Source organism: Ixodes scapularis, unplaced genomic scaffold (genome assembly GCF_016920785.2).
Source record: "Ixodes scapularis isolate PalLabHiFi unplaced genomic scaffold, ASM1692078v2 PGA_scaffold4__175_contigs__length_147842914, whole genome shotgun sequence".
In the NCBI taxonomy this organism is placed as follows: Eukaryota; Metazoa; Arthropoda; class Arachnida; order Ixodida; family Ixodidae; genus Ixodes; species Ixodes scapularis.
The window spans coordinates 13,440,805-13,453,821 of NW_024609879.1; the positions used below are offsets into that span (position 1 = coordinate 13,440,805).

A 13,017-nucleotide genomic window follows, 5' to 3' on the forward strand; every position below is an offset into this window, starting at 1 on the left:
TAACCGGTGACGATGGCCGAGGACGAGAACATCCCGTTCTCATTTCAAGGTGACGGCTGGGTTGAAAACCCTCCGCAGTGTGCCAACTTGTCGCAAGACGAGGTGTGGCGATACTTGCGCAGCAAGTCGGACTCAGTTCGGCATGCCAACCGAGGATGGGCCTTCAAGGAAGAAGGTTATGTCCGCAACGTGAGGTGGACCACCATTGACGACTCCCGGATATTCCTTGTCCAGGGCATCTGCCTTCCATCGATAAAGAAGCTGCACTACACGGTGTCGGCCTGGTTCTCCGCAACCACCGGGACCATCATGGGCTGAGTTTGTGGCTGTGTTGCTGGGTAAGTGATACCTCTTTTTGCTGGCAATCCTATAGATCTAGCGCTAAAAGAGATTACAATCACAAGTACCGTATTTGCATGAATATAACGTGACCACGAATATAACGCAAAAGCAGGTTCTGATGCCCTCAAAAAAAAAAAAAATATTATTACTGTTATAACGCGAACCGAGGCTGTGCCGATTTGTCGCACTCGGGGGCATAGCAGATCTGAAAAGTCAATGGAAATAGCAGAAATATCAGTTTATCTTTTGACTGCACTCATCCTCACTGCTCATGTCCTTCCGTTTACAATCCACCTGGTGACTATGCAGATAAGCAGCAGCACGGCACCTGCTTGTCTGGTAGTTCCTTTTTCTTCCGTGCGAGCTCCTCAGCAGCCCACAATCCAAACAAGGCAGGAAGCAGAAGGACCAACACACAAACACTAGATCACTCTGGAGCAGAAACTAAACAATGCCCAGGCAGAAAAAAGACTGCTGAATCCGATACACGATACACAATCACACTTCTTCTGGTCCCCCTGCATAAACAAATGCCTCGTGTTGCACAATTACGTAAACACGGTTCGTGGTCTTGGCTTGGCTTGTGTTGACTTGACTTGGCCCGGCTTGGCTTGGCTCGAATTGGCCGGTGCCCGCATTCCCGCATGGCGCACGCGCGCGCTGAGTTTCTGCAGCGTGCGCGCGTTGTGCAAACACAAAAGCGATAAAAATGCTTTTTTATGTCTTCTATTTGCCATGTGGCCCAATAGCTAATAAATTTCCTTCCACACCCCCACTTCTTTTCCCACCGGATATTTTGCATTGGGCCGGAGGGAGGGCTTTCTCCTCTGGATTTCTCTAGACTTGCGCGCCTCGTGTCTCAACTCGATTCCGAATATAACGCGAGGTGCGTTTTGGAGCACGCAATTTCGGAAAAAAAACTCGCGTTATATTCGTGCAAATACGGTAATCGTGTAGCCTGCGGATTCTTCTCGACGCGGATATCAGAATCAGCCCTGCGTTCTAAGATGCTCATTTGGGTGTGACATCCATATCGGCGAGATTTGTTCGAATCAGAAACTAACATAGTGTGCTAATCGCTTTCACAAAACTCCCTCGCGTTGCCTACTTGTGCCTCGCAATCGATGTGGTGAAGACACGTTCGTGAACGTCAATCAAGTCCGCGTAGCCGACGTGCGATGAAAACCACTTGACTAGCAGTGGGGCACATAAAACTGGGGAGTCTGTTTGCTCATTGTCACTAGTTTCGAGCGTGCTCATTTTATGGTGATGTTCTATTTTGATTTTTCAGGTTGAGCCAGTCCTGCCAGCACATAGCGGCGCTGCTGCTTTACGCTGAGGAAAAGTGCAGTGCCAGCAAGGCATCCTGTACGGACATCCCCTGCATTTGGATTGTGCCTGTGCAAGTTGTGTACATAAAATATTATTGCATAGTGTGCGATTACATTGAGGTGCCCAAGCTGTCCTAAATTAAGGTTCCTCTATATTGCTCTGTAAACAAGTAAAGCCATCTGTACGGTGCCTTTCAGACTTCATAATTTAATAAATAATAGAGCTATCCCTTGGGGTGTCTTGCATGATCCCAATTTAAAAATGCCTTCTACATAAAACGTCTTGGACGATCATGAGCTATCCACATGATTAAGAGACACAGAACCCAGGTATAGCTCAATTTTACAACTGAACAGAACTGACAAATGAACACTTCTCATTGCAGCCAAGAAGCCTGCCCCCCTGAGGCCACTCCAAGAGATCACATTCCAGAAGTACCTCGTCAACAGGCCAGTGAGGGAGAAGAGGCGGCGCTCGTACGACCCCTGCAAGGCTGTTGGCGGCGCGTCTTTGGAACAAATCGAGGCGCTGAGAGAAGCCCTCTGCACTAAGACTACGGGCCTTGTATGGCTTTTGTACGGTGGTCGACAACAGGCGAGGCCAGCAGGACCGGCACTGCCGATCGCTGATGATGAGGATCTGTGGAGTAGGGAGGCCCGGGATGCAGTGCAGAAGCATATGCAGTCCCTCGCAAGGCTCACCAACGAACAGCGGACAGAGGTGACACAGTCCACCATTGGCCAAGCCGACAACCGACGGTGGCACGAGGAGCGACAGGGGAAAATCACGGCATCGCTGCTTTCCACAGTCATCAGATGCACCAAGCCAGAGTACCTGGTAAAGTGGATTTTGTATCCTGGCCCCGATGCAGCAGGTGAGGATATGCGGTATGGGAGGACACGAGGGCACTGCCATCGCTGCCTATGTGGAACTCATGGCCGCATATGAACAACCAATGCAGGTGCACGAAATTGGTCTTCACGTGCACCGAGACCGCAGCTTCATTGCCACGTCACCTGGCAGGGTTGTGACCATTGGCACAGAAGGCCTTCTGGAAGTGAAATGTCCGTCTTCCAAAATAGGGCAAACACCGGCAGAGGTCTGCGAAGACAGAAAGTTCTGCTGTGAGCTTGTCGATGGGGATGTGCGCCTCAAGAAGACCCCTGCGTACTTCTACCAGGTTCAGGGTCAGATGGCAGTGACCGGGCACAAATGGTGCGATTTCGTCGTTTGGACGAATAACGAGACAGTGGCCCGCTCAACAAACATCGAGACCATCTCATTCGATGCGAAGTTTGTGGAGAGGGAGCTGATGCCAGGACTGGTCTACTTCGCCGAGCGCGCACTCTTCCTGGAGGTCCTGACAGGTCGTGTCAGACGTCGAAGAGACCTGGTGTCCCAAGGCAAGTATGTGTCTTACAAGAAGTACTGTGCAGGATACTACATGGTTGAAGATGGCCCTGGCCTCAAGAAGAAGCTGCGGAAGCTGGTGTGAGGCGGGACGCAGGCAAGAAACCTGCGGGCTTCTCAAACAACGGCTCTTTTAAGAGCCAAACAAATACGTACTTTGGACGTTCACTCTGCGAGCCAACTCCATGTCTCTCTGAATAAATGACACATAAAAAAGCAGGACACCATGCGTGGTGCTTCCAGCTCACAATATTTATTGCAAAAAGTATAAAGCAAATTAGCACAGTGCTTCACCACAGATTTAAATCCAAAAACAAGTTAAGGGGAGACGCGGGTCTTAAAATGGTAAAAAAACGCGAAATTTCACGTTTTTCAAAATTCACATATTTGGATTAATTGTAGTCTAAGGTACCTGCCTGCAAAGTTTCAATGTCGAATTCAATGTCTAAGCATGAAAAAAATGATATTTACGATGTCCCCGCAGAGCCCTAACACAGCGAGTTCAATGAAAACAAGTGGAACTTCGCGCCCCACGCGTTTCGCGATCGCTCGTCGGATCGCGGCCATCTTGGTCTTGTTGGAAAGCCGCTTATTTTCCCCACGTCCCCATGCCATTCGTTATCGCGACAACATCGGGAAACGTCCGCATTCCGCGGGTTTCGAAGGCCCCAATTGCGATCGCTCATTGGCCGGCTAGCAAGGTGCCCGTACGTCAGAGCACGCGCGGCGCTTAGCGCCCCTGCTATTGGCCTAAACGCGCCCCTCCGCTCTTTTTCTCCTTTCCTCCTTTCCGTTCCCGCGCTGGCGAGAGGTGCGTCGTCTGCTCCTGGGCCCGTCTCCGCCCGTCTAGGCCTGTCTGCTTTGTTTCTTCCGTTACCGAGCGCACGTTTTAGTTCCCGTTTGCGCGCTTGCGTTGAACATTGTTGGTTCGCTTTCCTACGAAGTCGCGCGTGTTTTGTTTTGTTTCGCTTCGAGTTCTCGAGATGCCGGACGACGCTCGGTTGAAATCGAGCACGCGGCAAGCGTTCGGAAGGAAGAGGAAGCGACCGTGGAACAAGAAGCCGAAGCTGTCTGCTGCAAGTGCGCCACCGCGATCGGCACCGCCGGATGCCTTGGATCCTCCGGAAACATCAGCCGGAGACATCGCGACTCCATGCAGCAGCGGCAGTTTGTCGAGCTTTGCGAGCGCGGTTCGTGTCGACACCGCATACTACTCCACGGCCGAGCAGGCGCAACGAGTCGCACGATCGGACGAATGCAAGCGTGCGCTATCGGAAAAGTCGGCGACCCAGCGCAAATTCGACCTTCTCGGCGTCACCACAGGAGGCCAGACGCGCGACGCTGGGACACAGTTCATTCTAGTGGACATGAAAGCTCTCAACGACCTCTTCGCGCAGGTGAAGTGCGGAAGCTGCGGTGCGGGAACCCTGACACTTAGCAAGGCCACGGACAAAGAGTATGGCTTGGCAGTCAAGCTTCTGCTCGTCTGTGACACATGCGAGTTCGAGAAGAAGCAGTTTTCTTCACCAAGAGTTGCCGGAACGGCGAAGATCACTCCTTTCGAAGTGAACATGAGGGCAATGAAGGGAATTCAGTCAATCGGGAAAGGAGTCACTGCCCTCGCAGACTTCTGTGCGTCCATGAACTTGTCACACCGCGGCCTGCATCACAAGACTTTCCAGGGACACCTGAAGACCCATGTGCAAGCCTGCGAAAAGTCAGCAAGCGCAAGTGAAGCTGCCAGCTCAGAAGTTGTCAAGAGACTGTATGCAGACTTCTTGAACCCTGTCGGCAACATCGACGTGATCTTTGACGGATCTTGGATGACGAGAGGACGCAGCTCCCACATTGGTGTGGGCTGCATTGTCGAGCTGTATTCCGGCCTAGTTCGTAAGTCATTTATAAGATATATGCATGATCCCGCCTTGGCAGGCCACAGCAGTGGGAGCAAAACTTACGAAAAGTTGTCCCAAATTGCAACGTGGCCAGGTATGAGGCAGGATGTGATGAGGTACGCACGTGGCTGCATCGGTACTGTCCGGAAGTACTGACGTCGGACCCGTGCTCGCTCATCTGAGAAGACCCTTGCTGACCCAGAAGGAAGGCCCCCCCGAAGACCATCAAAGACCTCCTCTGTTTTCGTTTTTGGAAGGGGGGAGATGTGTGGGCAACCTGGCGATTCCAAGCGGTTGGCCCAGGCTGCCCCTCCGACAATCATAAGTGGTCATCTTGACCACGAGGGGGCCAAGGGCAACTGGCCACGCGAGCGGCGCTCCGCCGCTGATAAAAGGCCGTCGCAGCGGATGCGCGGGGGCTGTTGGGATCGCGGCGCAGGCGATAGCGGTCATTAAATGTTTACGTGTTGTTGAACTGGTGTGCTGTGTCATTCTCCGAGACGGGTAGCAGCAAGGGAAATCCCACATTCTTGACCATGTGGTGTACTCCAACTTTTGCCTTGGGTGTGCCCTGGGACCGGAGCCGGAGGAAGAGGGGTACGGCGACTGGTATGCAGCCCACGAGTGCCAGAGGAACATAGATTGCAATTCAGGTCGGATGGAAGTGGAGGCTGCATTGACCATGTTTCAAAGATCCCTGGCCAAGCACGGACTGAGGTACACCACAGTTCTCTCGGATGGAGATAGCCGAACCTTTCATGCGTTGACCGAGGCAAAAGTCTACGGCTTCGTCAAGGTCGAGAAAAAGGACTGCATCAATCATGTGCACAAGCGGATGGGGGCTGCGTTGCGTAACCTCCTTGAGAAAAAGAAGGCCCAGGGTGAAGCACTCGGCGGAAAGGGCAGACTGACGCAGGACCGAATCAAGAAGATTCAAAACTACTACAGCTATGCCCTTAGGAGCAACAGTAACGATGTGCCAGGAATGAAGAGGGCAGTGGAAGCCACCCTCTTGCACATGACGTCTACAGACAGTGCCCCAGACCACAGCAAGTGCCCCGACGGAGCTGAGTCGTGGTGCAAATTCAACAGAGCCCTGGCAAATGGCGAGTGTCCACCTGCGCACAAGAACCCTCTTCCAGATTGTGTGCGGTCCGCCCTCGAGCCCGTGTTTGCAAGGCTCAGTGATGAAAACCTGCTGGCACGGTGCAGCGAAGGCAAGACGCAAAATGCCAGCGAGAGCCTGCATTCGGTCATCTGGACGCAAACCTCGAAGAACGCCAATGCCTCCCTGGACAGCGTCAAGAGGGCTGCTGCCGAAGCTGTTGCCGTCTACAATCAGGGCAGGCGGGCAATGAGCGAGTCCGTTGCTGCGAGCCTGGGCTATGCTGCCGGTGACTGCCTCGTACGCCGCAGCATGGAGAAGGACAATCTGCGTTTGCGTAAGGCCAACGCTGCCCACCAGAGCAGCAGCAATGCAAAGCAGAGGTTCTCCAGGCAACACCGGACTGGAACAGCTGGGGACTACAGTCCTGGACAGCTGTGAGGGGGCTCCCCTTTCGAGTGCTACATGAACAAAGGCCCTTTTCAGGGCCAAACAAAATCTGCTTTTGGAACGTGCAACCCTTAGTGCCTCCTCCCGTTGTCCCTTATAGAGTCTACTCATTCTTTTATAACTTTATTTTACATTGCAGACATTATTTCTCAGTTTTATATTATTTTTTAAAGGTTCTTGTAAACGGATCGCAGAATTTTTCATCTCAATTTGTTCAGATAGAACTATGCTTCATATTGCTGAACATTATTGCATGAGATCCCTTACTCAATTTTATGCAATGAGTGTCAAAACTTCAACTGCAATTTTCTCAGCTTCGCATTTTTCTACATGCCTAGCCTTACGGTTGTTTTCATGAGATTATTCTTCAAGGATTTCTATAAACTTTATACCGTTGGATTCAGAAAGAAGTGAACTGCAGGGTGATGCTATTTTTGTATGACAGTATGGGCCCGAAATTTTATTATTAGTGATAATGTGACCTCGTTAGGCTTTGTAAATAGTGTACTTGACCTAATTAGACTAGTTTTATACAATGATCTATCTTTACAAAAATATAAATAGCATCATCTTGCATGGCAGGTCTTTAGCTACAAATCCATATCACTTATGCAAAAAAATTTGTATTAGAAAGTTCCTTAATGAGTCGTAAGAAATGACCTAATTAGGCTTCATTATTTTCTTCGTAACTCAAAAAGTAATTGAGATATTGCAGAACTAATTGAATATTTGAAAAGAGGAAGCCAAAACACATATACACACTGATTTTCATTATAATCCATTAATAAACAAAAAAGTCGATTTTAGAACCAGTGTCTTGCCTTAACAAGTTTTTGTTGCAGTTTTTTATGTAGATTTGAGACAAGGTTTGGTCAGGCAAGCTATGAAATACACAACATTTACTACACCTGTCTAGATTACAGCAGTACAAATATACACATACAAGATTCCAAAGGCAGAAACTGTACACATTGCTATAACTATCACCACAGATATAATTCATGACCTGTCTAGAAATGTATAAAGCTGTAGCGGCAAGCTACAGCTCGAAAGAAGACGAAGACCACCGGCACAAGAAAACATCAGCACTTGCACGAGGGGTCTCGAGGTGGCAAGGCGATGGGCTACACAAGCCACATTCGACGACCGATACATTCTGTCTCTTTTTGTAAATAATGTAAATATATAATTTGTTAGCAAACGAGAACATCTTCCTTTGCTCCACAGCCATGCAATATAGGCCCAGTTTCAAAACAAAAAACCACCACCTGTGTAACTTTAATTTGATTTAAGAAAGCTAAAAAATGCATAAATTGAAGAAACTCGGCTGTAGACAATACTACAAAGGCAATAGTGGAAAGTACAAACAATGGTGCACCTCTCGCACAAGGAAAATACACAGTATTACAGAAGAAAAACTTGCCAAACAAGGAACAGCTTACTAGAAGTGAAACCATTCTATATCTAAGTTAATGAGTATGACCACAGCTAGATGTGACTAAGTCTATGTTTAGTAAGGGTCCCATGTGGTTAAAGGCCAACTCTGGCCAAAATTCGAAAGTAAAATTACTGGTATCGCTTTAGTGACGCAAAATACGATCATAATCAAAATATTACGTCACAGGGATGCTGCATTCCCAACTAATACCATTATTAGAAATGCGACCAGTCGCTTCTTAGGAGGACGCCTAAGGGTTACCGATTGATAAAGCGACCATGACGTCGTCATCGTACCCTTATCTTGAAGCTGCTAGCGTGATTGGGCATTCGGTCGTGGTGAGGGACGCGTGGGACGTCATCGTAGTCGCTCCCTCCACCTCTGGGCTGTCCGAAAAACCTCTTCCCATCCCCCGGCCGGTGCGAGTTCTGGCAGCCAACTGCCACGCAGTGTGTTGGCATCGCCTTCACTTACGCAAAATGGCGGTGAAGCGTGAAGCTTTCCCAAGCTTTCCTACCAAGTCATACACTTGGATTTGGATCAAGCTAATTGACACTTCAGTCGTATCCAAATCCAAACTCTCGAATCGGGAACCCAGAAGGTGGTGGATTTATACAATAAAAAAAACGGTTAAAGTGCACACGCCTCTCCGAGTTGTTATAAATGAAATTGGCATTTGGCAAAAGGTTGTCTCTTTTCTCCAACGTGGGTTAGGGCTAATCTCCTTGGAGCATTCTCTATCCATAAGAAATTCAGGAGAGCTCATTGATGTCCATGAACAGCAATCACGGTAGAAAGTGTAGTTTTCTCAATGGACATAAAGGATCTATAATATTCTCTTGAAAAGACTGATGTCGGCGGCAAAGAAACTGTTAGAGCTAAATCTAGTAAAATTTCAGTCAGAGTCGGGAGTGTTGGTAGATGGTTTTCTCATAGTTCTGGACCGATACCTGCAATCAATAATTATTGAGTATGATGAACGGATGTACATACAGCAAGAGGGTGTCTGTATAGGATCGTCGGTCGCGCTGCTTTTGGCAGAGTTTCATCTCAACACCCTAGACAGAGTTGTGGTTGAGAAGATGAGAGAGTTGCCCCCAGATGTAGGTTTTGTTTGAAGATATGTAGACGATATAATAGTATGCACTTTTCAAGATAACCTTTCGGATACTCTACAAAATGTAATAAGTTCAGTGGCCCCGGAGCTGCGTTTCACTGTGGAAAAGCCGGAGGAGAACGTCATTCAATTTTTGGATTTACACATTCATGTGGGCAGTGGGTTGTGTTGTGAATATAGGAAGCAGGCACCAAAACCCGTCCTATTGAAGCAGAGTTGTCATTCTAAAATTGTAAAGGCAGGCGTAGGGAAGTCTCTGACCCAGAACACTCTACAAAGGTCATGCATTCATTACATGAAGCAGTCTTTAAAAAGACAATGGGGAAGACTGGAGAGGGCCGGCTATCAAAAATCCTTCATGAGACGGCAGCTTGCTCTAGAAATCAAAGATAAGCAAGATAAGCGAAGTGTCAAGAACCGACGGGCTGCCCCCCCCCCCCCCCCCCCCAATTCCATATTTTCACGCCATTTCGCATAACTTGAAGGCATGTGCAGAGAGATTTGGGGTTAACACCGTTTTCACATGTGATTTCAAATTAGCTGAACTGACTCCTTTTGAGGCAAGACAAAAAGAATGTAAAAAAATGCATCGCGACAGATCTGTTCCATGTGTCAGTGGAGTAGTGTATGAAATTCCTTTGGAATGCGGCTTTAAATATGTTGGTCAGACTGCAAGATGCATTAATAATAGGTTCACAGAACATAAACGGAATGTGCGGATTAACGCTTCAAAGTCTGAACTAGCGAGGCATCCCCAGGAGTGTAATGCATGTACAGCGAACTGACTGGTCAGAGACAGAAATCGTACACAAAGAGCGTGAGGAGATGAGACGTGTTGTGCGAGAAACTGTTCGCATAAAGACATCGGGAAATTGAATTAGTCAAGCGTCACAGCAAATTGGAAGTGAGTCAAAGAAGTTTTTTCGGCTGTAAAGACCTAGTGTGGGGTGAACGTAAAAGGGGAGGAGGCTGCTTCGCAGTCGTTTGCATTGTTGGGTTCGGGATCGTGATGGGGGGCACTATTGGCGACTGTGTGTGATTCATGGTTCAGTTCAGGGGAAGGTCGGCAAGTTAGAAACGGTCTTTTTGTGTTTCCAAGTGCTGGTGTTATATTGTCCGCGTCGAAGTCCTTCCGGGTGCGGTGGTGACAGCCTTGTGTTTCTGTTTGTATAATATTTTTTTTTTTATGTACTGGTTGTGGTTTGGTGTATTGTCATTCCGGTGCATTGTTTGTGGTTCAGTGATCAACCGTTGTGGTGGTGGCGACGTTTGACGTCCGGGGGAGATGTGTATAAGACGTGGAGGCAATAGAGTTTTTAGGTGAGTTTGAGACGTTGTCTGTCCCTTTTTCTTTCTACTTCACGATTTTCCGTTTTTCAAACCGCACTCAGGTTTTTCAATCAAGTTTAATTTATACGATTTGTGAACATATTACAAAAACTTAATTATTCTTGTGCTGGGAATAATGTTTAAAGAATTAATCATCTAAATACCCAAAACCTCATTAAACAGCCCGCAGTTCATTATTTCACATCAGAATTATCTAAGCGAGAAAAGTCAGTGAGAACACAGAAATATAGCAGTGATTTTTTCATCTAATACAATATTCTATGTAACCTCTAAGGGGGTGTTTGTGTGTGTGTGTGTGTGTTTGTGTGTGTATGTGTGTGTGTGTGTGTGTGCGTGTGTGTGTGTGTGTGTGTGTGTGTGTGTGTGTGTGTGTGTGTGTGTGTGTGTGTGTGTGTGTGCGTATATATATATAAAAGTGCCTGGATCGAACACGTAAGTCACAAAATAAAGTTTCCACAAACAACTTCTTCAACTCAATAATTACGCTGTGAGACACATATTGAGTTATGAAAGAATCCGAAATTAAGACCTATGCCAAGATATTAAATCCAAAATAGAGGTTAGTTTCGGTTTTGCTCCCCAATTAAATGTGCCTCGTGGCATAAATATTACACTAAACGCCGTTTTTGTTTTCACGATAAAGGGGTGACATGCGCTCAAACACCCTAGCTTCCCCGTATTACCAGAAATAATCGCTCAGTAAAGCCAGCACACTTGACAGGCTCAGTAGCGGCACACCTCTCCGACCCTCCCTATACCTGCCATTTTGGAAAACAAGTGGCGCCACCTATAGTGAATTGGAGTTGCAAAAAGAGTGCGCACAAAGAGCTCTGAAGCATAATTGATGAAGCCACGAGAGCAGTGGAGATCCTCGACAAATAAATACAGCAACCAGGACACCGAGGTAACATGAGTGGCTTAACCTCCCCAGAGACATTCTACAGCATTCCCACTTTGTTACTTTCCTCAATTACTCAGGCAACCAGCTGACGGCAAGGTTTACAAAACATGACCGTTCTAGGTTCCTTTAGGTGCGTCCTCCCAAAGCAAATAGAAGCCAACCTCCTAGACCATATCGCCGAAGCACGCTTCTCGACTTCTACATTGACAACTTTCATCCCAGGCGGTGCCAGTCACTTTTGAGGAGTGACTTTTATACGTGCTGGCCTCACATTTCTGGCGCATGCACTGCTCCCCTGTTACTGCAGCAGTTCCTTGGAGCCACTACATTAAACTTTAAATTTATGAACTCGGATGTCTACTCTCAACTTTAAAATTTTTCCAATTTAACGAAATGATTCACAGCCATATGCAACTTTGTTAGATCAATGTTTACCTTTATTTTGAATGACGATTGCAAGAAAATCATTTAAATTTTGGGAAAACAAATGATGGGACGGAATACTATGAAATGTCAATATTATATATGCATATGACTGCCTCAGGTAAAACAGTCACCTATCGGAAAATATTAGTGGCAAGAGAAGAACACTTATTCATATTTATCGGCCGAATATATCGGTCGCGGCAAAACTTTGCGCAAAATTTATCAACTATTTGCGTATCTTTTCAACAGATGGCGCTGTAGTTGCAATTTTTATAAAGTCCTTCTAATATGGAAAAGTAGCAACAAGCTTTGATCATGTCGCCCAGCTCAGCGGTAGGCCGGTGTATGACACGAGACCTTCTCCTAGCGCTCCGCCCCTTTGGCAGCCATGAAAGATCCAGCAGATTTTTTTCATGTCTCATCGCTAGCCGCACCTAAGCTGCGCCTGCCTCGCTTTATGTCGGGCATATCTGGACTTGTTTAGATGTTTGTGCCAGCTTTGCTGTTGTCGTTGGTTGGGTAGCTTTTCCTTTTGCTTCTTTTCGTAGCTGGGTGCACGTTTCGCGTTTCGCCACGAATTGCATTGTTGAACGGCCGATATGCCTGGTTGCTGTGCCGTGAACTGCAGCACGCAAACAAGTTGTGGCAAGAAGTTATTCCGCGTTCCTCGAGGCAAAGAGAACGCCATAAGAAAACTGTTGTTGCATAGAATCAGAAAAAAAATTTTACACCTACGACAAAGACAGGAGTGAGTGAGGAGACTAACATGAACTTATAAAAAATGCTTAGGAAAGACTTAACACAGTAACAGGCTTAACAAAATTGAGGGATTCTTTTAGTTTACTCGATCATGAAAGTTCACATTTTTGCAAAGTACCATGTTGTACATACACACTTCCTAACACAATAACTGTCGAGAATGAAGCCCTTAAAAGGGGAATTAATATTTTGCCCGCGGCCGGGGTATTATGCCAATCGCACATTGTACCAAAGCGTGTCCGTTTGAGCAGATTGGTCAGGAAATGCACATGTGCGTGAGCAATGCGGACCATTTGGCGTTTCTTTTTTAAATGTTTATATAGCGATGCCACAAAAAAAACTGCCCCACGTACAGCACGATAAGACCCGTCACATTTCTTCTCTAGCGCAGCGAGGGGTCGCATATCCGACATCCGACGCTGTATGCAGAACGTAATTTCCTAAGGATTGTGAGCCGGTCCCTTATGACCATGCGTTGTTGTTGTTTTTTCC

General features: G+C 47.3%; 1 pseudogene; it reads left to right on the plus strand.

Moving 5' to 3' along the window:
• Positions 1-12: 12 nt before the first annotated feature.
• LOC8039903 lies at positions 13-3,169 on the plus strand (annotated as a pseudogene).
• The last annotated feature ends 9,848 nt before the right edge of the window (positions 3,170-13,017 follow it).